General features: G+C 35.7%; 1 protein-coding gene across 3 annotated transcripts in view; it reads left to right on the top strand.

The window, feature by feature from the left end:
- Positions 1–25,347, top strand: part of PTN (pleiotrophin) — a 112,459-nt gene that overhangs the window by 35,774 nt on the left and 51,338 nt on the right. The window contains exon 1 of one of the 3 annotated variants that reach the window (XM_077143336.1): positions 11,371–11,477. The exons of the other annotated variants lie outside the window; for them this stretch is intronic. The gene's annotated coding sequence lies outside the window, so the exon portion shown is untranslated. Of the gene's footprint in view, positions 1–11,370; positions 11,478–25,347 lie in introns of those variants that run through there. 3 annotated transcript variants of the gene reach the window in all.

Raw genomic sequence — 25,347 nt, 5'->3', positions numbered from 1 at the left:
TTGGATCATTTTTTTTTATCCATTCTTTCAATCTTTCTTTTGGCAAGAGAGTTTAACCCATTTACATTTAAATAACTATTTGTAATGCAGTACTTTATTCTGTCATTTTGCCATTTGGTCTTTGTAAGACTTATACCTTCAATTTTTCAATTAAGTACTATTCTATATTTATTTGTTTTTTGTATTGTAAGATTTTGAGTCCATTCTCATTTCTTTCTATATATATATATTGTCTTTGTGATTACTATGGGAGTAAATTTAAAATTCTAAATCTGTAACAATCATGTTTGATTTGATAACTTGATTTCGATAATATGCACATATACTATTCTTACACCCTTTTGTTCTCTCACCTTTTGGTTGTAGTTTTTACAAATTATATTTTTATATACTCTATGCCCCAAACCATAGATTCTCATTTTAGAATATGTAAAAATTAAAAGTGCAATTACATACCAAAAAGTACAATTCAATAATACTGGCATTTCTAATTGTCCAATTGGTTACCTTTACTGGAAGTCTTTCTTTCTTTACAGTTTTTTTTATCCACTATCTAGTACATTTTCCTTTTAGTCTGAAAAATTCTCTTTAGTTTTGCTTATAGAAAATTTCTACCAGTGAGGAACTCATGTAGCTTTGTTTACTTGGGGTTTTACCATCAACCAAATTAAGACATTCCTGGGGGGGTCTTAATCTCTCCTTTATTTATCTATTGTTTTAATCCCTCCCTTATTTGTTTATTTATTTGTTTATCTTTTGCATGGGCAGGCACTAGGAATCGAACCCAGGTCCATGGCATGGCAGGTGAGAATTCTGCCACTAAGCCACTGCTGCACCACCCTCTCCATTATTTTTGAAAGATGGTTTCATCAGATATAAAATTCTTGTTTGAAAATTATTTCCCTTCTGTGCTTTAAATATTTTATCCCAGTATCTTTTTGCCTCCATAGCTTCTGATGAGCTATCTGCACTTGTTCTTATTGGGAATCCCTTTTACGTAACATTTTGCTTTCCTCTTAGAGTTTTCAGAACTCTCCCCTTGTCCTTGGGATTATAGGGGAGAGTTTGACTTGACAGTTTGACTACTACGTGTCTGGGCATGTTTATCTATTCCCTATGAAAACTTTCTCCCCCTCCTACTGTATAATTTAAAGAAGGTAATCCTTTGCCACATGCCTTTTAGACTTAATTCTTTTCTGTACTGCTTTTCTTGTCCACAGGTTGCTTCTTCCCATAGAACAGTTTTTGGGAGGACAAGCCAAGATAAGTTACCTGGTTCAGTCTTTCATGTTTCCACAGGATAGATCAGCATGGATAGCAGGCACTCTAGTATGCACATAGAGGCTACTTTGCTCCCTCCATACAGAGCCAGGGATCCACAATGGGAGCACCTACTGGCTCCACACCATCCTGGGGAGGAGGTGAATGAGTGCCAGCAAAGACAGCAGGAGCTTCTCTTACCATTTTTACACTGCATTTTCTTGATTCAAACCTTGTCTAGTGACTGCAATCCTTTAACTATTCTCAGAGTTTTTAGGAAGATTTTCACTGCCAGTTTTCACTAGTTGTTCAAAGATTCTATGAGAATGGTACAATTCCATCTTGATTCACTCTCTGGTAATACTGATGTACAACTTCTTTTGTTAACTTATGTCATAGGTTTGGAAAGGAAAAGGGAGGGGGTTGTCTCATAAAACAATTTTCCTCGATTCTGGAACACTTAGAATTCAGAGCCATATATGACAAAATTCCATCAAAACAAAAAAAAAAATACAAAGAAAGTTTTATAAAACAAAGCTATTTCCATGCCCCATGGAGCTGGCCCATGGAAACAGTACCTTATTGATATGTTATAATAAATGCTTTACAATGAATAAACATGAACATCAAGTGCTCTCTGGAGGCCATACAAGTAATAGTTTTTGTTTCATGAAGGGACTAGATTGCATACAGTTAACACTGAAAGCAGAGAGAGAACAGCTGAACTGATATATTTTTGAGATATTCTTATTTATTTATTTATGCATTAAATGACACATGCCAAATATTCCAACTACATATCTTGACAATAAATTGAGATCATTCAAGTGGAAATGCCTCAAAAGTAGAAAATATGTGATTGTTTGAAGCTGTATGTAGTCCAGAAAGACACATTCTTAAATTTAATCCATCCCTATGGATATGGACCCATTGCAAGCAGGAATTTAAAAAAAAAGAAATTTCATTATTTTTAAAAAAAAATATAACGAGCGAAAACATTCTTAACATATGATCATTCTGTTCCACATATATACTCAGTAATTCACAATATCATCACATAGTTGCATATTCATCATCATGATCGTTTCTTAGAAAATTTGTGTCAATTTAGAAAAAGAAATAAAAAGACAGCAGAAAAAAATTCATACATACCATACCTCTTAGCCCTCCCTTTCATTGATCACTAGCATTTCAATACTAAATTTATTTTAATCTTTGTTCCCCCTATTATTTATTTTTATTCCATATGTTTTTTTTTTTTTTTTTTTTTTTTTTTTTTTTTTAAGGAAAGACAGAGAGAAGGAAGGAAGGATAGAAGGAAGGAAGGAAGGAAGAAAGGGAAACATCTTTAAACATTTTCTTGTTTTATTGTATTCTGTTTCTCCGTATTTGTTACATGGGCTGGGGCCGGGAATCGAACCGAGGTCCTCCGGCATAGCAGGCAAGCACTTTGCCCGCTGAGCCACCGCGGCCCGCCTATTCCATATGTTTTAATCATCTGTTGATAAGGTAGATAAAAGGAGCATCAGACACAAGGTTTTCACAATCACACAATCACACAATCACATTGTGAAAGCTTTATCATTATACAGTCATCTTCAAGAAACATGGCTACTGAAACACAGCTTTACATTTTCAGGCAGTTCCCTCCAGCCTCTCCACTACTTCTTGACTAACAAGGTGATATCTATTTAATGCATAAGAATAACCTCCAGGATAACCTCTTGACTGTGTTTGGAATCTCTCAGCCATTGACACTTCATTTTGTCTCATTTCACTCTTCCCGCTTTTGGTCGTGAAGGTTTTCTCAATCCCTTGATGCTGAGTCTCAGTTCATTCTAGGATTTCTGTCCCACATTGCCAGGAATGTCTACACCCCTGAAAGTCATGTCCTATATAGATACGGGGAGAGCGATGAGTTTGCTTGTTGGGTTGGCTGGAGAGAGAGGCCACATCTGAGCAACAAAAAAGGTTCTCTTGGGGGTGACTCTTAGGCCTAATTTAAGTAGGCTTGACCTATCCTTTGTGAGGTTAAGTTTCATATGAACAAACCCCAAGATTGGGGACTCAGCCTATTGCTTTGGTTGTCCCTTCTGCTTGTGAGAATATCAATAATTCTTCACCTGGGGAAGTTGAATTTTCCTCCTTTCTCACCATTCCCCCAAGGGGACTTTGCAAATACTTTTTTACTCACTGCTCAAAGCACTCTGGGATTTATCGAGGCATCACTCTGGACAAACATACAAAATCTCATGCCCTACTCAAGGTTCCATATACTTATGGTGTTCAGTTAAGCTGTCCACATAAATTATATTAAGAACTGCACTAATCAAAATATAAATTTTGTACCAAATGAACATTTTTTGCTTTATTTTCACAAACAAGCTAAAATTTTAATATATTAATTGCCATCTATTTTCAACACCTTGCAGTAATGGCATTACTTTGTTCTTCCTCATGCAAAAACATTTTTAAATTTGTACATTTAGTCACTATTATTGTACACTCTAGGCATTCCTAGATTATACCATCTCAGTCTTTATCATCTATTTTTCTTTCTGATTTCATTTGTGCCCCCAGCCCTCTTCCCTCTATCATTATCACATTCATCTTCATTCAGTGTTCTAACATTACTGTATTACAGTTAGGTAGTACTGTGCTATCCATTTCTGAGTTTTTACAATCTGTTCTGTTGCACAATCTGTATCCCTTCAGCTCCAATTACCCAATGTCTTACCCTGTTTCTATCCCCTGATGGTCTCTGTTACCAATGAAGTTCACTAAGTTTATTCACTAATATCAGTTCATATCAGTGAGACCATACAGTATTTACCCTTTTGTTTCTGGCTAATCTCACTCAGCATAATGTCCTTAAGGTCCATCCATGTTGTTACATACTTTGTAACTTTATTCGCAAGCAGAATTTTTTGATGAGGCTATTTCAGTTAAAGTGTGATTCGTGGGCCTTAGTCCTTTTATTCGACACCTTTAAAAATGAAACATATATATATATATATATATATATATATATATATATATATATATATATATGGAGAGAGAGAGAGAGAGATGGAGAGAGAGAGAGAGAAAAAGCCACAGAAGCAAGAAACTGGAAGCAAAGGAACCCAGAAGAGAAGGGAGAGAACAGCACATGCTGCCATGTGCCTAGCCATATGGCAGAGAAGCCAAGGATTGCCAGCAGCCAGTCTTTGGGAAGAAAGCATCACCTTGATGATGCTTTGAAGTGGACATTTCACTAGTAAATTCCCATTGCTTAAGCCAACCCATTTCATGGTAACTGCTTTAAGCAGCCTAGGAAAGTAAAACAAAACACTAAGTATAAGGTGGATTTTACTGTTGCATTCTTGTCAAAATTGCATTGCAAGGACAAACTTGAACACTTTCTAAATTACTTGTTCAAAATGGTAACCTGGAGAATTTGCCCCACAGCACTTAGAAGAAAATGGTTCTGATTGTGCAATAAAGTTCCCTGTAGTATTAGGTATTGGTTGATGATAAAGCCAAACTTTTTGCATCCATTTCTTATTTTCTCTCTTCTTTGCTTTATCTAACCTATTCCTATGAATTTTTTTCATGATTATGATCCCTGATTGCTAGTATTATTTACTTTCATTTCAAAACAAAACACAACAAATTATTCCCTTTGTCTGTAGTGAAATATTTTGCTACAATAATGACTTCACACTGTAAACAGAATGGTCAATTAAGAATCGGCAGATGTGTATGTTGCCTTAGCTTTATTTTTTTACTAGTAGTGTGAACTTCTTCATAACAGCTCTCATCTTTACTGAGGACTAAATTTCACCTTAAGTAGATAAGATAGGGATAATAAAAATTGCCCTAACTCAAAAAATGATTGGGATCAAATAAGAAAATAGCTATAACATCTTTGTATACCATAAATCAGTTTTTAAATAGGAATTTATTAGACTTTTCCTCTCTTTATTTGTTGACTTCTTTTATGCCTCCAGAGAATTATTTTACATAGAAATAATTTTTAAAACACTTATTTCGAAAAAAGATATTTTTAATAATTTTTAAGATTTATTATTTGAAAAACCAAGTAACACCAAAAATCATGAATTATTACAAATCTTAAGGGTACATGCATTAACACTGTGATTATTATCCTGAATGTTTGACAATTCAGAATAAAGAGTTTTGGGGTTGCCTCTACCTTGCTAGACCCTGATCATGAAATGCTAAGTAAATGTTTAAATTAAGACATGATTTAAAATTCTAAAATAGGAGAAAACATACTTTTATTGAGTTCAAGGGACAAGAACACTATTTGCTAGTTTGCTTTTTTTTTTAGATTGAACTTCTAGATTTCTGCTTATTCTGCATCTTTAATGGAGCTTATTGGCACCCCTCCAAGGGAACCAAAATTTAAATTTCTGTTATGTATGTGTTCTGTATTTAGTAGGTTTGCTATGCATTTTTTATGCATTTTTTGCTGACTTCACATACAAAATTCTCAGCCTTTCCTGAAATTCTAGGGGGTACACTGTAAACTTATTTGCTCATTATTCCTTCTTTCTCTCTCTCATATATATATATATATATATATATATATATATATATATATTTTGTATGCTGTATGGCAGGGTCACATTTCATTCTTCTCCCATGTGAGTATTCCCTTGTTGCAGAACCATTTGTTGAATTTTTATTTGTTTGGTTTTTCATTTGTTTGTTTGTTTGGGAAGTGCATAAGCCAGGAATCGAACCTGGATCTCCCTCATGGCAGGTGAAAATTCTACCTTGCACCCCTTTCCTCCTCTTTTAAACATCCAGACTGATCTTTATGTGATCTGGCTCACCTCCACCACTACGACAACTCTGTGCTGTCTCTCTCCTGATGGATTTATGGCTATTAATAATGAAGGACCTATGAGCGGCCTGCCCTACTCACCATTCTCAGTGGTTTTTTTTTTTTGCAAAGCCCATAAATTCCTCATGGTAACTTATGGCTCTCCCTTTCCTGTTTTTCTCCCCACATCAGAGTTTTCCCACATGCTAAGTCTATTTACCAAGTTGCCTTGATTCATTTCTCTTGCTGATATGTATTGTAAATCTTCAAATATTGTTTCAGAGACTACTCAAAAAAGCATGTTGATTGTGGAGCTTTATTTTTAACAAATACTGTACAAAACCCTTTATAATCTTCTCTCTAGAACCTGAGTCAGACACTATTGCAATTATCCAAAACATCCTTTAAGAGTCCATTTGTATAATGTTATAAATGGGGAATAAGTGAAAACTCTGTTTAAGGTACAGGTGGAAAGATTTAAATATAAAAGGCTAATCCTTTAATCAAAATTTGTACCATGTTCAGATTGGAATTTTGAAAATGGAAACTTCAGCTGGACATAACTAGAGTTATGATCCCTTGGGGTTGAAGTGGGATGAATTCAGAGAAAAATAAAACCCTGTGAAGATAAACTTAGGCACAGGACATGTGGGGTATATCAACCTTCATGTCGATACTGAGCCCTTTCTGTGACATGCTTCTCAAAACCCCCAATGGAGAAATAAGGGAAAAATTGTTAAAATCATTTGGAATGATGCATGGTTATGCTTCTCAAATTATACTGCTGGGATCAACAACCTGTGCTCTAGACCCTAAGGCTGAAGATGTTGATGATCAGATTCTGACTCAAACAATGTTAAAAGATATGAAAGAGTCAGAACAGTTATTTTAGTGTTTATCAACAATGCTGTATCAACCTCTATCTGTTAATCTATCTCCACTTATTTTTATATCTATCTATATCTATCTATGTATCTATGTATCTATCTAAAAATAGAGAGGGTTGTTGTTGTTTGAAGGGGGGCAGTCATCTCACCTCAGGCCTTTGGCCCCCATGTGCTTAACAGTATAGACTTGGGGGATAAAAGACATGAGCTGTCTGTGAAAGGATTTAAAGCTGAGATTTAATGAAGAAAACTTTTGAGAATTTGAATCTTATGGTAGCATTTGGAACTTCCCAGGACTTTTTAGTAAGAGTTGACTTCCACTTGAGGGCCACAAAGATTCTAGACCAGGGCAGGGTCTCTGACAGAAGAGTCAGGAGACTCACATTTTAGAGCTGATTCTCAGAGAAGTAAAAGAAATGATTTAACTATTCCTTGGCATTTGTTCCATGTGTAAGGGTAGGCCCAGGGATAAGGACTCAGGTAAGAGTCTCTGTCTAAGGTTAAAGCTGCTACATTTTTGGGGAATGTGTCTTTTATACTAGAGCATGTCTGTCTATCTCCTCTTTGGAGATAACTGTGCACCCTCTCTGGTGGTATGGTCTGGATGCTTCCTTTCGTCCTGCATCGTGCCATTACTTGGCCTTTGGTAGTCAGACAGTCTTAGGTATGAATCTCAGCCCTGTTCCTTATGGTCCTTGCCAAATGCCTTGATCTTTTTAAAACTTAGTTTTCATGTTTGTTACATGGGGTTAACTGTTGCTCCCTAATGGAGTTGTTGTAAGAATTAAATACAATCATATAAAGCATTTAATATTGTGCCTAGAACCCCAAAGAAAATAACAGCAATAACAACAACAACCAGTTAAGGTTGGCTATTATGGTTAGGAGTAGTCTATTTGGGGCACTTAGATCCCTGATGGGACCCATGTTGACTTGAGGGGCTACCACAGGTTGGAGGTAGGACTAGATGTACTGTTAATAAATAGTATTCTGGCTTAGAGTATTCATCAGTTAGTAGTATGTGCCCACAAGGAAATTCAGTATAACTTTCTATTAAATGCCAGAGGTATTCAATTTGCTCTCTGTACTTAATAAGACACTCCCTAGAATTCTGCATTTACTTATGATCAGTCTAAGGCTCACCAAGTCTTACCAGGAGCTGATCCCCACATTGAATTTAGGAAAGAGCATGCTGGAGAAAAAACCTGCTGTCTTACCACTGGCTCTGTTCTATTAACAAAGCCTGAAGCCATGTCATTTCTCTGAATCCCTGCATATATTACAGATCTTTCTTCATTTCTTTGCTCACAAGCTCAGTTCTGGAGACAAAACCAAAAAAGCATTAGCTTTTTTGAAATTCCTGGCAGTGAACCCTAACCCCTGCAGAGAGGTGGTACCAAGAGCAAAGTGGGTTGAAAGGATTGGATACTTCTTGCCATTTAGGGCAGGAAGGCAGGAAATAGCTCTGCTTTACAATAATTATGAGCAACAGAATTAGGAATAAAGCAGGGCCTCTATGAAAGCAATCTGCTCTCAATACAGTAGGCTGAGCTGCCAAGAGTGTGTACAGAATTTTGACTGGGTGTCACTGTGTCTCACTGACCAACCAACCAATGGCCATGCATTTTTAAACATGAACTATAATAAAAATTTTATATTTCTTTAATTGTAAACATTTTAACATTAGAACCTATGGAATGATCAGATAATTTCATTTTTTCCACAGTAAAAACACGGCCACAGTAAATGGAAAGGACTGTTTTTCCCCTGCAAAGTCTACTCATATAATCAGTATGCTTTTGGCAAGTTCAGGTCAATAATTGGCTAAGTCAAGAAAAAGGAAATCAAAATCGTATTTATCAGGTTCAGTTCTTAGCCCACGCACCCCTCCCCCTCAAAAAAGCATATTTACTCAACTAATGAATACAGAATTTTGTATTAGTATAATCAAACTTTTATCAAATGTCAGATTAATACAAATCTCAGGATTGTAGGAAACTCAAGATCAGAAACAATTATATTTTTACTTCCTTATCTTTCTTGTACTTTTCTGGTTGCATGTCACCTTTTTCTTGTTCATTTCTGTCCATATGTCCTTGATTTAGGTATATTATATTAGAACTCTGTAGAAAAGCTATTTGTAACAGCTTTTTTTTTTTTTTGCTACGTATAGTGTGAGCTATCTTTGACATATGTACAGTAGGAGATAGATTCAGAGGACCTTTGTGATGGGACAAAATGACTCCAAACATTTCCCCCATTTCTGTCCACCACAGGAAATCCTCTAGCGTCACTTGATCTAACTTAGCAGCTCTTCAGGATATATTCTATTTTCCCCTCCAGCTCCACTCCCCACCCTTCTCTACCTTGCTCTGGGCACCAGTAAATAATTCGTCTTTATGGAATTATCAACAGGTTCCTTCACCATTTAGGTTCTGGTTGGCTTTTGCCAACGGCAGCCTCTGTCAGAAGATCAAAGAGGTAGAAAAGAATGAGAGTGAGCTGTTTAGTTCCCTCTTGCCCTCTGTATATTCATGAGTTTTCAGTGGTTGAGCCTCTTATCATTACTTTACCTTAAAGTTCTAGATCACTCTAGGTTTCAGTAATTGTCCCTTCTTTCTACCTCAGACCTAAAGTAGTAAAGCCTTCTTGAGGATGCTTGTCTCAGTATGCTTCAAGTCAGTGCTTCTCCTTGGTCTCCCTTACCCCTTTCTGCAACATATATATATATATTTTTGTATGCTGTGTGGTGGGAATCACATTTCATTCTTTTTCCATGGAGTATTCTGATATTACAGCACTATTTGCTGAAAATTTTTTGGGGGGAGGAGTGGATGGAGAAGTGCATGGGCTGGGAATTGAGATTAAACTGTCTTCAATGAATCCACTAAAGGATGCCTTCTGCTTCTTGCTGAGACTTTCCTTTTTTTATCTCAACATAAAATCTCTATCCATTCAGACTTGTTTGCAAACTGTTTTTTAAATATCTTCTGTGGGTCTACCACCTCTACATATGTATACCCCGTACTCTTTCATACCACAAATCTACACTTAAAGCAAATTTAGGCATGCCAGTAGACTGGCCACTGCAGAAGGAAGTGACAGTACAAAATCTTTGGAAAAAGTGATAATGCACTATTTTATAGCATTCCTTAAATGTTAAAAAATTGTTATTCAACATTATTTTATCTGCTCCTGTTTTATGGAAACCTCTTAAGGCCAAACATCTTTCTTTCAAAATCTATACATTTCTCCACAGTGTCAACTTCTTTGTCATGCATATTATAAAATGTATTTATTAGTTTAAATTTCATCCCATTTGGAATATTTTTTCAATCTTTTATGCAATCAAGTTAGCATAAAACAGCTTGATTTCCCGTACTACACTTTCCCAGTTACAAGGACCACCAAAATAAGACTTCAGAGGCCTTTGGATCAGCCTTGATTTTCAGGGTCTGATAGAGACCAGGAATGCTGGGGTCAGCCCAGAAAATAATTGCATCTCTGTGTTTATCTAGTGTGCAATTATAGGTTAATCGGTGTGGTGCCTGGTATTGCAAAGCTAGAGATTTCACAGAGTTCCTTCTCTTTCGTCCAGCTTCTACTTATGTAGTGTAACATCAGAGTCCTACCTCTTGCCTCTACAGAAATACTCAATCAATCACAAAACAAATAGGCTGAAGTTGTTGTTGTTGTTTTTAATCACTATCATTTTAATGGGTCCTATAAGAGAATATTCATGCGGAAAAGCAAACAATACCTAAGTGATAGTCTGGCAACAGGCAATTGATATATATGTGAGCTCCAAAACCAAAGTTTCTAGGAAAGCCCTGACACTTTTACATGCCTGTATTCTAATTCTCTGTCACCATTCCATCTCTTAACTCAAATCCTTTTCCTTTGTCCACCTTACTACTTAAACATTAGGGTTCTAATATTTCTATTTAAAGTTTTATGGCTTTTGTAACATCTCTGGAATTGTGGCATTTTAATTTTCTCCATCAAGTATTCATTGTTGTTATTACTATTATTATTACAAGTTATGATTATGGCAATGTGATTTATGGTTTAGCAGGTGGTTTCACATATATTATCTCACTTGCTATAATACTATCTGAGATAGAGAGGACAGATTATTTTTATAACAAGTTTACACATAAAGAAATGGAGATGCACCAAGACCTCATGATTTACTCTTGATCTTTCAATAGGTAAGAATACTGAGACCAGAGGAGTCAAGATTTTCTGATTTAAACCTTTGGCTCTTCCATTGCATTACACTACCCAGGTTTAATCATGTTCATTAATCATTCAAGGTACCAGCGATCCGTCACAAAGAAAAGGGTGGGTCTGAGCAGTTTATAGTACCCTAGTTAGGTTCAAGTTCCCTTCAGTTCCACAGGTTCCTGGAGGGCAAAGTCCCTTTGGTGTGGTTGCTCATACTGGTGGGGTGGAAAAAATTAGTATTGAGAAGTGCCGGCCAATAGAAACATAAGGTGAGCCATATATGTAATTTTAATTTTTCTTGCTACTATGTTATAGAAAAATAAAATGAAACAGATGAAATTGTTTTTAACTGTATTATATTTAATTCAATATATCATTTTACTATGTAATCAATGTAAAATATGAATGAGATACTTTACATTTATTTTTTCATACTAATTCTTCAAAATTGAGTGCACATTTTATTCTCACAACAGGCCTCAATTTCAGACTTATCACATTTTAAGTGCTTACTAGTCATATGTGGTGAGTTGTTGTTTTATTAACACTGAGGTTCTAAAGCAAGGAGAAATTACACTCGTTTTGTGGCAGCAATCGGTAATGTATTCCTAGCTCACATTTCTCCCTTTAACATTGCAGCAGGTTTATAGTGGTGTCTATTTTGGGAATATAAGAAATATAGTTAGTGTTTCCATGTGAAGGCCAAATAATGAAGGAAGGAAACTGTGAACGATACCTCCTAGTTTCTTAGCTCCATGAGAGTAAGAGTTGAACTTGTTTTATTAATTGTTCTTTTTTAATGACTGCCACTGTGTCCAACCTTTGAATAAAGGGATAAATGATTAATTGAATGATTGCAGTAAGTATATATGAGATATTTTTACATGTTTATGTGCTTGTGCTAAGTCTTTGAAATTTGATGGTTATTTCATATTTGACAACATATGAAGTTCTGAATCGCTGCATGTGGCTAGCGGTCACTCTATCAGACCGCAGCAGGCTACATGGTTGGGATATGCGGCTGACTCTAACTCTAACCAGAGGTATGGCACAGGATGTGTTATTTCACAGGTTTTTTTTTTTTTTTTTTTTGCTGATCGCCAAACTCTCTGAAAGCATGAGTTGGGGTCTATTTCCAGTTTAAAACTTTATGAGTCACCTGAGAAAGAGGAAACAGAAAAGATATCTGTCGTCCATCCCTGATCCTGCTCTCATTCTACCAAAGCAGTTACTCTTATCACTCTTAACCATCCTAATCATTTGACTAATATAGATGGCATTCATTTTTATTTGCTCTCCTGGCTTTTTTCCAAATGTACAACATGCAAACTCACAAGGCACCCATAATTAGAAGTATTGGGAGAAGTTCAAGACACAATAGATAATGGGTTTTTCAATAGCTGCGACTAGGCTTGCTTTCTGGTGGCCGAGGTGGATGGGAGAGAAATTTGCCAGCAGGCCAAAGTATCTCAGTGGGGCATGAGGTGTCCCAGTGGGGAGCAAGTGATACTCATTTGGCTTCTGCCTAGATATTTGACTGCCAAGCGAAGAAGCCAGAAAGTAAAACAAGGAAACTTCCATGTTCAGGACCAAGGCTGATGCACCGAGAAGCAAATTGTGTCCTGCACAAGAGCACCCAATTTGTGAGTTGATGCAAGAAAGAATAAGATCAAATACTTATTTTGTCTTAGACACTGCTCTGTGACCTCTGCTGTGGGCTTGCATTCACCTGGAAGGAGAGATACCTTCTTATGTTTTGGGCAGTGGTGCTTTGTAGACAATCAGGAGCCCTCATTAGGACACAAGCAGTTTGTGTTTGCATCTCAAGTCATGTCTAGAAGGAAGAAATCCATCAGCCAAGCTGTGAAAATATAACAACAATGATAAAAAAATTGGTTTGTGGCTAAAGCCTAAAATATATACCTGAATTTTTGTCTAAATATGAGTATTATTTCTTTATACTAAGTAAAAGAAAAAATCCTGTGAATCTCTAAAAGTGCATGTATAAGAAAATACTTAAAATATACTTGTAATATTCTGTCATGATTTTTGCTTGCCTAACATAACAAAAATTTTCTTTTCCTTGAGTATTTTAAAGCAAATCCTTGACAGTCTGTCATTTCACCTGAAAATGCCAAGATAAAGACTTTTTTTTTAAATTACAGCCAATATACTATTTTTTTTTTTTTTTTTAAAGGAAAGACAGAGAGAAGGAAGGAAGGATGGAAGGAAGGAAGGGAAACATCTTTAAACATTTTCTTGTTTTATTGTATTTTGTTTGTTTGTTACATGGGCTGGGGCCGGGAATCGAACCGAGGTCCTCCGGCATAGCAGGCAAGCACTTTGCCCGCTGAGCCACCGCGGCCCGCCAGCCAATATACTATTATTATAGCTAATAAAATTAACATTTCACATTCAGTGTTCTGACCTTTCTTAATATGATCTTTTTCTGTTTCGCTAATAAATTGTTCCATTACAAAGGAAGGTCAGGATATCAGGTAGCAATCTGCACGGTTCTGTATTTGGTGGAATCATTCAAAGTGTCATTTCCAGGATAAAATGTTTCTTTCTTCTGTCAACACTGTGCACAAATAATTCCACTCTTAATTACTAGCGTTTCAAGTATGCCAGCCCAGAAACGTTTATCAACTGGAGGATGAATAGCTTCTGAAGGTATTTAGGGATGCTTGTTTCTTGCTTCTTTCCCAGCAAGTAGTTCCATGTCTTGGGAGGTGGAATGATGTTCCACATCGGCACAAAGCAGTTGTAATGACCTATTTCTTATCCCACGAGGCAGGGAAGTGGATGCTGGTTCTATTCCATTTATTTACGAATTCTTCTTTTTCTTTCTTATCACTCATCTTGGCAGCTAAGCAATTTTAGGACTAAACAAACTGTTGTTTAACTCTGTCACAAGACTAATGGTTTACATTAACCCATCTAGAGGGCCAGGAATAGCTTTGGGGGAAGGAAAGCACTCCTGAGAATGATATGCTGAGGGGGTTCTCTGCGGCACAGGGGCTGTGTGGTATGTTTTTACTACCTGTATATCTTTGCCTAATGTTTAAGAAAGAATCTTCATTTTTGGAAGTTGGTGAAAGGGGAAGAAAAAATAGACATATCAAATTATGCTACATCTCCTTGGTGGGAATTATGAAGCTTTAAAATTAGAAATTAAGACACTAAATAGGACCATGGAAGAAGTCTCAAGATTTTTTAAATTTTGAGAAGAATAAGTATAAGGAGATAGAAACTATGTAAAAATTAATACACATGTCAGCAAAGACTTGAATTTAATTTAAAATTTAAATGATTTTGACAAAATATTAGGATGAATGATTCAGATTAATTTAGCTCAAATTTTTAAAATATTGTTTTATTTCACATTTCAATCCCCTTTTTCCCACTTGAAGATGTCCCACAAAAATGCCGAAACTCACCCACTTGGCACCAAATGGGATATTTTCCAGCGGTGACAACAGACTGAAGCTACAAAATTCATTTGCACTTTCATTGGTTCAGGGCAGGCCAAAGACCCGGCGACAGTCCTGCTTTTTTGGAATCCCAGTTTTATTCTTCAGACACAAAGAAACACAGGGAGGCATGACCTGGGGTCGTTAGCAGAGAATGCCAGATACTCCCTATAAAAGCAGGCAGCTTGCAATGTTAGTCAAGCAACACCTATTTCTTGAGGGTGTTGAAATAACTCAATGGTCATTTTCATCTCACGGCCCCTGGTTACAAATTTATAGGTTTCAGTAACTTTAACTGGAAACTCAATTTAAAAAGAGTCTGGCATTTTCATAGCCCAGCAGTGGAAAGGGAAGGAGGAAAATTCCCCTCACCTTATTTCAGTTGGAGCTTTGAAGATGTGGAATCAGCACTCTGTCAAGGGAGATGAGTGTTCCCTCAGGCTCCCATCACTGCTCGGTGTACCTGCCGAGGTATGGGATGCTGTCAGGAATGTTAATTGGCACTTGCTTCTCATGTCAAAACAGGGCTTCGAAAGCAGTCAGAGATTGGTAGGTCTTTGCCACTGAAGCTGAAGCTGCTGAGTATGTGAGGTACACGCACCCAGCTACGTAATGGAACAAAAATGACCTGATAATGACAAGAGCTGTACTTCATATTTAATTCTCTATCTTCGTGGAGATTCTTGGATATTTAATAATAAATAAGTTGTTTTGATAGTACTAGATGGAAAGACAGTTTCAATCAAATTATATTGCAAAATGAAAATGACCTTAATGTTTGTTTTCTAAAAACAAAAATATGCCATTAAATTCAGGGTTTATTTAACCATGCACAAAATTTAGAATAGTAGTAAAACAGCCCATATTCTACAGGTTACCTCTGTCAACAATTTGTTATACTACATGTGTGTGTTTGCATGTTTATGTATTTTCTTTACAAAACCAACAGACTCTTTTTTTTTATTTATTTTTTTTAACATGGGCGGGTACCGGGAATCAAACCTGGCTCCTCTGGCATGGCAAGCGAGCATTCTTGCCTGCTGAGCCACCGTGGCCCACACCAACAGACTCTTGTGTGAATAAACATATACCGTAAATTTTCATGTAGATAAATATAGATCACATTTTGATGGCTGCATAGAATTCCATTTTATAAATATATTTAACGAATCCCATATTGGCCGTTTCCAAATGTTCGTTATTATACAGCTTCAGTCATTCTGAAACTTATTAGAAAATCAGTTCAAAACTTTTTTTAACCTTTCAAATGGCCCACATTGAAGAAGAGGTAGGGCATTTTGATATGGGAAGAAAAGCAATTATTTCATGCATAAAAATAGCTAGCTTTTCCTTTCTTTCTTGAAATAGGAAGAGAGAAAAGGGGAATATAACTCTATTGTTCTACCCAAATATTTCAAGTCAGCTCTAAGAAAAAATGTGGCTTAGTTAAAAGTGCACCCAAAATGAGTAAGAATACCTTTGTTGTCACCTATAGGGACTTCACCCCCTCCCCAGATTTTGGTGGTTGATCATGAGTCAACCATTTGCACTTATACCTATTCATTTCTTGGACTGTACAGGAAGGAGAATTAAGTTTATCTTGTCTACTCCCCTGATTATAATAAGGCTCAAATGATAGAATGAAAGTGGAAATATTTGAACTCTCTTAAGCATTATTTTTATTATATTTATTATTTATCATATCCATATGATTAGATGACTAGAGAAATTTTATAGACTTGCTGCTTATTTATGCACAACTGATGTGTCTCTTGCAAATGTTCTTTGTGGAAATTAATGACCTTATTTCCAGAGAAGTCAAGTTTTTCACTTGCAGCATCCATTGAAGCCCTAATCACTGGTTAACATATTGTTTTATAAAGTGCTTCTCCCCTGTTTTTGATATATATTACTGTGTAATAAATCACTATAAACTTATGAATTTAAGACAACATCTGTTTACCAGCTCACAGTTCTATAGCTCAGAAGTCCATACATAGCTAGGTTCTTTGCTCAGGTCTTACAAGGTTGAAATCAAGGTATTAGATAGGCAGCTTTCCTTTCTGAAGTTGTTAGGAAGAATCCACTTCTAAGAGCATTGGTTATTGGCCAAATTTAGTTCCTTGTAGTTGTAACACTGAAGTCTCCATTTCCTCTCTGGCTCTCAACTGGGGGCCACTTTCAGCTGCTAAAGATTGTCCACACTCCTTGCCACATGACATCCTGCATCTCAAAGCCAGCAGGAGAATTTGCCTTCAGCTTAATCCTTCTCAAGCCTGGAATCTCTATCTTTCCCTGTCTCTGAAATCTCAAACCAGGTTTGTGATTAGGTCTCTCACCTGATTAGCTCTAGCCCTACCCATAAATCAATGTCCCTACTTTAACATCCATTGATTTAGGACCTAATTGCATCTGCAAAATCCCTTTACACCAACACCTATATTAGAGTTTGATTAAATAACTAGGAAAAGGTGGGTGTAAACCAGGGGTTGCATATGTTGGGAGCACTTTAGAATTCCCAGCCCCCAAAGCAAAGCTTCCTCACTTTTAATAATTCACAGGACTGCTCTTTCCCTTTCTCAAAAGAACCTCCAGACAAAGAAAATGCAGAATTATATCATTATTTTTTTCTCTTGGTCTTTCTAAGTTAATACTACCACCAAAAAGAAGGACTGATTCTGCCTTTTTACTACTTTTACTGGAAGTGATATCCCAGGCCATTGTTAATGAATATATCATATTGGTTTAAGTTTTTTTTTGAGGAATAATAGGTTCAAACTTTCTAAACTCCAAATGAACGTTGTTTCCAAATAAATGTTTCTTTCTATCTCTACACAAACACTTGTTAATTTTTAGAACCCAATACTATCTTTAAAACTGAAAAGTATATTTAACTTTAGCTAGCATTAAACAAATACATTTGATAATAAATGTGTGTGCTATTTTTATTTCACATTGTGTTCAAATGTACTTTAAAGCATAAACAATAATTGCAAATTCTATTTAATATTTAAGTGAATTAGGAGGTTCAAACATGCTTCATATTATATGGAATCAAAGTGCAAAACTGTGACTGATGCCAGGCAGAGCTCCTGTACTTCCCATTATTCCAGGTAATATTGCCAAGGAAGATAAGGCTGTAAAAACAATCCATAACTAAAACCTTATAAAATTCTTGAAAATCATATATCCAAAAAAATTTTACTAATCTGGGAAAATTGCACTATTATTAGAACAATAGATTGCTTATCTGAGTAAAACTTACTCTTATTAAACAACAGTACACTTATCAAACTCACTTTATGATCCATGCCTCATGAAACTATTATGCCAAGAACTTTGTTCAGTCTTAAACAAGCAACCAATTCTCTGCTTTGAATTTATTTGCTTTTTATGTTTACTATGTCTGGCACATAACAGCACTAAATAAATTCTAGTTGATAGATTAGAAGCTTAAGGATCAATTCAAGACTGCTCACCTTCCTACAATTCTTTGAAAAATGTACATTTTGCTTGTACTTAAATCACATCTCGAATGTCCCTATGCAGAAAGGAACTCCATGTCATCTCATAGATACTTAATGGGCTGTAAATGGGTGTGGTAATTAGGGTGCCACTTGGGTGCCATTCATAAATTACTTTTTACAAGGCCTTTGAAAACAAGAGTTATTTAAACTCTTGTGAATTGGTTCACAAGTTGTATATGTGGAATGCCAGAAAAGAAGAGAGAAAAAGTTTGCTAGCAGAGCAGCAAATGACTTGATTTGTGGAACATCCTTCACTTACTCAACATGTTGGTTTGTAAACATACCACCTAAATAAGATTTTAACTTATGAAGTGGGATAGCTGATGATTTGTTATTACTGAACATGAGTAGATAGAATAATTAATTAGGATTCAAATCAAGTGAACTTATCTGGCTTCACTATTATCCAGCTGTATTGTTTAGGGTAAATGATGTGATCTAGTAAATCCTCAATTTCATAGTCTAAGAAATGCAGGTAACTGAAAGTCCCAGGCTGGGTGGAGATCAGAAAAGTGAAGCAGAGACAGAACCATGACACCGGCAGCAGGGGAAGGAAGATTTATTAGCCGAGGGACAGCATGGAGAGTTGACTCAAGAAATCCACTCCTGCTTGCCTGGATTCGTCGAGTAGGGGTTGAGAAGGAGGTTGGGGACAGAATTAGGCAGGTTTCTCACAGGTGGGTCCTTGCGAGTTTGGCAGCCTTCCATTGGTGAAAACACTGCCTTAGTTCTGCAAGATTGTAACTGTGGGAGGGGGACTTTTGGGGTGAGGGAGTCTTATCCTAAGAATGCTGCAAGGTCATAACTGCCGGAGGGCTGATGTTTATGTTATCACCCGGTGGGGTCTGGAGAACCTCAAGATGTTGATTCTCTGTGGCAGAATCTTCATCCTTGCTTGTTTCTCCAGTTCAGCTCTCTCAGTAACAAGGCCTGCCATGTTTATCTTACGGTGATTTTGTGGAATTGAACAAAATTGAGTAAGATGGATTCAACCCTGCTAGGTTCATAGGTGGTTAATGGTTCTTTTATCTAAGTATATAAAAATATTTTAAAGAAGAAAGTTTAGTAAAATAAATGTAGTATTCAAACATGTCAGACTCTCTGATTTTTAACTGCTTTTGAAACTGTTCCTCCAAATCCTTCCTTCTTTCCTTTCTTCCTTCCTTCATCAGTAAATATTTACCAGAAATCTAGGTACCTCACTAGGCATAGAGATGGAAAGATATCTAGGACACAGTTTTTTAGATACATGAAGCTGCTGGATGTATATTCCAATGAAATAAGACACTGTTGTATGATTTTAAGGAAATAATATGACCTGGATTAAAACTATTTTAAGTCTAGTTGAAATTTGCCATTGCAAAATGACAAATCTGTATTGTCTGTAATCTATTTGAATATTGTTCCCTGCTGACATTGTCACAATAGACACATTATCATCAGAGTTAATTGTGTATTCTATTGTGGATGTATGAGTTGACAGGAATTCAACATTCTTTTTCTCTGAGAATTAGGTGAAATTTACAGGGAATAGATCTCACCTCTCTGTATAACAGAACTTTCTAATGATTTGAGTGTCTCAAAATGGAATTAACTGATTTGTTCAGTAGCTTTTAGTTTTCCACCCATTGTTTCTTTTTATGTATACTATATTTGTGATCAAGTGGAGCCTTCACTGTATCTGGTGAGCTACTGTGCAGCAAATTCTCTTCACTATTTAGGTATCGATTTAAATACAGCCAATGCAGAACTTTAATTTATCATTGTTAAATTTTAATTTCTTATTTCAGGTCAATATGGTAGTCCAAAATATTAAAAAAATTTATATTTTCTTCAATTAAATAGCATGCACATTTAATTAGAATCCTTTTGATGTTTTCATTCCAATTATTGATAAACTCTTTTACAGAACAAGGTGAGAGAGTGAAACTTGTTATTTCCTAAAGGAATTTCTCCAAGTTGACGTCTTGGGAATGGGTGTGCATCTAACAGTGTACCCACCTCATAATTTTTCTTATTTAACTAGGACTTCGGTATCATACTCATTGGTATATTCTTGGAATACTCTTAAAATAATTTCCTGTAATCACTATTATTAGCCACATTCTCGCAGGACTAAATAAGGTTTATTTGGTTTGGCTGAACCATTTTCATTTCTTAGTTATTCTTTTTATAAAATCAAATGGTATTTTTAGCCCCAAGGCTAATTATATCTAACTAGGAGGGAGGTCAGTGAGTGGCGCATTCAATGCTCCCAAAGAAAAGGTGAAAAAAAAATTAAACATCCTTTTACATGGTAACTATGCAGAAGAAATTCAGAAGGGGTAGGAAGCAAATGGATTGTCATGCACCATTATGAACCCTAAGGGTGTTTATATTCACACTCATTAATCAATTTTGCATACAGTGAATCATTAGATGAAAGGGAAGTAAATGGGAATATGAGTGAGAGAGAGTAGAGGATGGTGGAAATGAGGTCAAAATGACTATGTAGGCAGAAAAATAAAATGGCCTTTTTCGAGGACAGGGTGGGTGATCAGAACCAGGATCCTTGATTTTAATGTTTCTAATTTCCAATAAATCACTTTTCCTTCAGCATAATTTCTATTAGCAAACTTTTCACTGTTTCTAAAAACATCATGCGTAATGGAAGGAATGGAGTGAAGAGAATGGATGGAGGATGGGATACCCCCACCAAATTACACAGCCACTTGGTGTTTTAAACTAACCTGATGTAATGTTCTGGCTTTAGAAGATGTCTCTAGGTCCCTAATGAAGCAGCTTTGCCAGGTTTCTAACAAGATTTTCCCCTTTCCCAAAGTAACACTCTGCATAATCAATTAAGCCTTTCCTTGATTTCTTTTCTTTTTTTTTTCCGTTCTTCTTTATTTTTCAGTCAATGAGCTCAGCCCTAAATGAAAGCTGGAGTTGTATGAACTGAATCCACTGAAAATAGTAGCTGAAAGGCGTGAAAATCAAAGCTGGCAAGTTTCAGCTCTTCCGTTCTCGAAGGAGAGTCTAACTTCAATCCAAACGGCTTCCTGGGCAATTGTTTGATTATTCTAGGGTTTTGTTCCTGGTATGGAACCAGGCATTAATAACCCAGCCTTTGCCAGCTAAACCGAGAAAATTCACATCTCCTTTCTACCTTGGGGTGGCTTCGTACCCATTTGAACACTTCTGAGTAGTGTGGGAACTGTATGGGAAAAGATTTTGCTTTCTTTGTGAGAATGGGGTGGGGAGTTTAGCCTCCAGAGGCTTTTTGATAGTTCCTGTAGCACCCGTGCCTAGGTTTAAACTGCAAGGAGATAGGATAAACCTGAAGCCCTGGAAGTCAAGCAGCTCCATAAACTTTGGTACCTGTGATGAGGGCAGGGACTTCTAAAACCTTCTCAGGACATGATAGATAGTGTTTTAGTTTGGTAAAGGCTTTCAAAGTGCAATATACCAGAAATGCACTGGCTTTTAACAATGGGAATTTATGAGTTTACAATTCTAAGCCTGTGAAAATGTCTGAATTAAGGCATCAACAGGACGAGACCTTCTTTGAAAACCGTTTACCAGCAAGCTCAGGTTCTTCTGTCAGAGAGACAAGGCACATGGTGACGTTTGCTGGTCATCTTTCCCGCATCATTGTTTCCAGTTTCTGGCTCATGGCTTCATTCCCCAGCTCCTGTGTCTTTTTCTGGGTGTTTTACTGAATTTCATCTCTTAGCTTTTATTTGTGTTTTATCCTCTTATAAAACATCCAGTAAGAGAATTAAGGCCTACCTTGAATGAAGTGGTTCACCTCTCGTTGAAATAACTTAATAAAAGTTCTCACCTAAAATAAGCCTGCACCTACAGGAATGGATTAAAAGAACATAGCCTTTTTTGGGGGGGTACATTTTATGGCTTCAAAATACCAAAGATGTTAGATAAATTAGACAGATAGAAAGATAGATAGATAGATAGATATAGATATGAATATTTAAAATGATACACACACAAACATTTAGGGGATATGAAACCGTAGTTTTGCTTTTGAGATTATTGCCTTCAAGTAAGTCATTTCTAGACCATTACTAAACGTATTCAAGAATTCCTGCAAGGTGAGGAAATATATATTAAATACTTTGTTTTCAAATATAGTGAATTTTTTTATTGCTAAACATTATACATTATGAACTGTACATAATTTTTATATAGACATTATTAAAAACTAATTTCAAATTTTGCTATTTTCTTATTTTAGAGACATCCTTTTTTAAAAAAATTCATATCTCAAACATTTTTGAAGGCCCCCAAAATATTTTTGGTGTTAATCACTCTGAACATAGTGATCAATGGATAAAATGACCAGGGGTTCATGACCTCTATTCTACTTCTATGATACTGCTTGTTTCCTACCACCCTCTTCCAAGATTTTGGTTCAAAATAGTAAGTTATCAGTTATCCATTTAAGGTGTATACAAGATTTTCCTACAATATTTCAAAATCTCTGGATATGATTTATATATTAGCCAAGAAATGGGACCTTAAGCCCATGAATTTCAGGTGTATGGAGTTTCCATAACTTACACTTTTACAGGGATGTAGAAATCCTCTTTTTTAAAAAAGAATAGCACTCATACTATACAAATAATAGGCAGAGAATTTAATAAAATCAACTGAACTGCTGAGAAGTGACTATGATTTCAAGAATGTGAAATGCATCAGAGTGATTTTATGGACTCTGTGAATGCTGTAATCAGTTGTATTCTCTGTTCACATTGGATTCCAGAAAGTGTTTAGACAAATATGGGGCGTATTATTAGCAAGTGTTTGAGAGTACATGGAGGTATTTCCTTTTTAATATCACTATTTAACTTTGTGTTTAAGGCACAGACCTAAGTTTTTATGTCTAGGTTGAAATTCTAATTCTAACATTTTGCTATCTTAGTCAAGTTTCCTAAATTGTCTCACTTATATTTTCCTCACCTAAAAAATTGGAATAACAGTGATTGCCTTCAAAAGTTGCTGTGAGGATAAAAGTGAGATAAAGCACATAAAGTTCTTAGCCAAGAGCAAAGCATTTAAAGCAAGATGGCTACTATCTTTGCCTACTCTTATTTTCCTGTGGCCTTTTTCTTTACTCTTTCAATGTTTTTTTTTTTTTCAAATTAATTTTTATTTACAAACACTCCATATCTACTAAGAAAAAAATTCCCTTTCCTCCCTCCCCTGGTTTACTCCTAATTTACTTTTCCTGTCTTTGTGAATTTGTTATTTCTAGGTATCTCATATATAAGTGACCTCATACAATATTTGCCCTATGTGCCTTGCTTATTTCACTGAGCATAATGTTTTCAAGTTTCATCCATGTTGCAGCATATATTAGAACTTATTCCTTCTTATGACATAATAATTCATTGTATGTAAGCACTATTTTTGTTTATCCATTCAATTGTTGATGGACACTTGGGTTGTTTCCACCTTTTGAATACTTTGAATAATGCTGCTATGAACCTTGGTGTACAAGTGACTGTTTGAGATTCTACTTTTACTTCCTTTGAGTATGGACCTCAAAGAAGAATTGTAGATCATATGATAACTCTATATTTAGCTTTCTGATGAAACTCCATGATGCTTTCCACAGTGACTGCATCATTTTACATTCCAATTTCTTCATGGTCTCTTCATTTGTTATTATCCATATTTTAATAATATCCATTGTTTTGGGCATGAAGGGGTATCTATCTCATTATAGCTTGGATCTGCATATCCCTAATTGTTAATGATGTTATGCATCTTTTCATATGCTTATTGGCCATTTGCATATATTATTTGGAAAATGTCTGTTCAAGTCCTTTGCCCATTTTTAAAATTGTGCTGTTGTCTTTTTGTTGTTGAATTGTAAAAGCTCTTTATATGTTTTGGATATTAAGCCCTTATCTGATATATGTTTTTTCCCTTTTTATAGGCTGTCTTTTCACTTTCTTGGTAATGTCCTTTGATGCTTACACATTTTTAATTTTGATGAAGTCAAATTTGTCTATCGTTTCTTTTGTGATTTCTTGTGATTTGGGTATCATATCTAAGAATCCATTGCTGAACTCCAGACATGAAGATTTGTTCCTATTATTACCATCTAAGAATTTTGGGGTGGTTTTAGTTCTGATATTTAGGTCCTTGATCCATTTGAGTTAATTTTTGTATATGGTGTGAGATACAGAGGTAACCACTTTTCTATTGCATGTGGAGACCCATTTTTTCCCAACATCATTTGTTAAGTAGATTATTCTCTCCTGAATGAATGTACGTGGCACCCTTGTTGAAAATCGTCTGGCCATAGATGTGTGGATATATTTCTGGACATTCAATTCTATTCCATTGTTCCATTTATCTATCCTTATGCCAGCGCCACACTATTTTGATTAGTATAGCTATGTAGTACATTTTAAAATTAGGAGATGTGACTCCTCCAATTTTATTGTCATCTTTCAAAATTATTTTAACTATTTTGAAGCCCTTTTCAGTTCCATATGAATTCAAGGAGCAACTTTATTTTACTTTTATTTTTAATCTTGTTTAATTATATGTATTTTTTAAAGCTTCCTTAAGCAATTCTTAGAAGAAGTTGAATTATAATTAAATTAATGAATTTAATTAATTAAATGATAAAAATAATTGTGAAATATTTTATTTTTTCATTGACAAAGAAACTCTGTTTTAGAAGAAATTTTTTGTCAGGCTTTCATATGCATGAGAATCAAATGGGGATCTTGTTAAAATGACAATCTAAATTAGTGGGTCTGAGATAGGGCCTGAGAATACATTTCTAACACACTCACAGGTGGTGTTGGTGCTTTTTGTCCCCAGAGTAGCAAGAGGTTCAGAAAAGAAGTAGGAATATCCTCTCTAGAGCTTTATAAAAGCCCATAGGATTTGGGCCTTGTGCTCCTTGAATCAGAACCTAAAAAAATGACGTGGTCTCTTATTTCTCTTATTCTCTTGTGAGTAAAATGTCCTCTGTTTAACCAAAATTACCTGAGAAAGACAAATGGAATTCTATTTCTGACAAAAATCATTGTCTTTGATGACCTTTTGGGTAGTATCAGCAACTTTAGCAGGCACTTGGTCCCTTGATTCATGGAAAGGATTTTTTCCATTACTGCATC

The sequence above is a fragment of the Tamandua tetradactyla genome, chromosome 1, assembly GCF_023851605.1.
Source record: "Tamandua tetradactyla isolate mTamTet1 chromosome 1, mTamTet1.pri, whole genome shotgun sequence".
Classification (NCBI taxonomy): Eukaryota; Metazoa; Chordata; class Mammalia; order Pilosa; family Myrmecophagidae; genus Tamandua; species Tamandua tetradactyla.
This window is presented reverse-complemented; position numbering and strand designations above follow the sequence as displayed.